Source organism: Aplysia californica, unplaced genomic scaffold, assembly GCF_000002075.1.
Source record: "Aplysia californica isolate F4 #8 unplaced genomic scaffold, AplCal3.0 scaffold00567, whole genome shotgun sequence".
NCBI lineage: Eukaryota > Metazoa > Mollusca > Gastropoda > Aplysiida > Aplysiidae > Aplysia > Aplysia californica.
Window position 1 is genome coordinate 211153 of NW_004797837.1, and position 1775 is coordinate 212927.

General features: G+C 39.2%; 1 protein-coding gene across 1 annotated transcript in view; it reads left to right on the forward strand.

Annotated features, from left to right (window-relative positions):
- The first annotated feature begins 688 nt into the window (after nt 1–688).
- LOC101850360 (ribosome-releasing factor 2, mitochondrial) overlaps nt 689–1775 on the forward strand; it is a 21638-nt gene continuing 20551 nt past the window's right edge. The window contains exon 1 of the mRNA XM_005106970.3: nt 689–1177. The gene's annotated coding sequence lies outside the window, so the exon portion shown is untranslated. The remainder of the gene's footprint in view (nt 1178–1775) is intronic.

Genomic DNA, 1775 nt, shown 5'->3' on the forward strand with positions numbered 1-1775 from the left:
TCATTACGGTTACCGTGCACGTAGACACTCCGTTTGATATAATATTCTTGGTGGGCGGAATGCACACACTGTCTGGATACAGCGTGGGCGGGTAGCCCAGACTAGGGGGGGCGGTCTGCGTGGACCGGTGTGGGCATATAGCCCAGACCCTGGGCGGATAACCCGGACATCTTAGAAAATAGTTTTGGCTATCAACTGGAAAGAAATCTGGCATATTATGAGAAATGCACTCTTCTGAGGGAAGAAGAATGTGTAACGGCGTAACGGTTCAGTAACTGTGGCTTAGTTGGGCTGCCACAAGAAAGGAGACTCAAGAGGGCCAAAATGGGTTAAGTGGGCGGATTGCCCAGACAGTACTCTAATAGCGAAAGCATTCTACTACAGTTACAACAAGAAATTATAGATTGGGGAGAAGACATTTTAAAGTGAGAATTTTCTGAGGTAAATCTTTCAAAAGCTAGATCAATATCTAGATCTAGATCTAAATCTAGATCTAGATCTAGATTCTAGATCGTCTAGATCTAGAGTCTATAAAAAATAAAGCAGCAATCAGTTCTTACTGTCTTACCTCTTCAAAAATTCTACTCAAAGTAGTCAAAGGGACTCTTGAGCGATTCAAAGAGCGTTCGTTTTCTTCAGACATTAAGTCAATGTTTAAATAAATTTGAAAAAAAGTTCGATAATTTATTTCTGCGTTATAAGATTACAATAAGTTATAACCACAAGCAGGTTAAGTAAAAGTACAGGTCTTGGTCTCTTGTGTAGCCTACTTTTACTTTCGCTTCCAGTTTGTCGTCTGCTAGATTTAAGCAAATATAAATGTAAGACTTTTACTATTACAGTTTATGGAACAAAAGGCAATAAAATCATTTTGGCAATAATATAATCGAGCTAACCTACCTCAATTTTTGAGAATATATATATGGTATAAAGTATATTTTAAATTTTGAAAACAATTTCATGTATGGTATAAGATAAAAAGGTAGTTAAAAGGGCATATCTAGTTTTACTTTTTATTGTTCCTTAATCCTTAATAGGAAACATACTTTTACATGTAACCATCGCAAAATGGCCTCCAAAGTCATCCTTGCACTCACAGCCCTCTCTGCTTAAGCAGTGGCTTATTGTGACAACAGTGCTTCTATCTGTTGTTATGAAGCCGGGTTCTGAACGAAAAGTAATGTCGAGTTAAACACAGAAGAACAATGAAATAGAAATGGCTAACACATATTGCGTTTTAGTTCCAGCTGTCGTGTTCTTGGGAAGGCGAACGATACATTGTCAATATTGACATATTTGATACATTCTAGATTTCTAGATCTAATTTTTAAATTTTTTTTCTTCACATACACACCTACTGTTACACTAACACAACCTTTATTTTGGTTGCGGAGGCAGAACATGGCCATAAAACCATCATTACAAATCGATTATTTTAAAGAAAATTTCAAACCTAGATATTTCGAAGTGGCTATTCAGACTCGAGTCCAAACAGCCACTGGAGGCTATTCGGACTCAAATTCCAGTGCGCGTGCGCAATCACCGGTTGTAGCCTACCGTAAGCGAGGTCTAAACCCGAGTCCGAATAGTCTCCAGTTGCTATTCGGACTTTAAACTACTGACTGGTAGGCTATTACATTGCGTTTCACTACAATACAAAGGGATCAAAACATAAAATTCATAATCAGTCAGCCCCCCCCCCACGGCTGTTCACGAGCAGTACTTTAGTTCTACCGGCACCCCGCAGCGCCCCGACGCTCAGCGTAACTCGAACC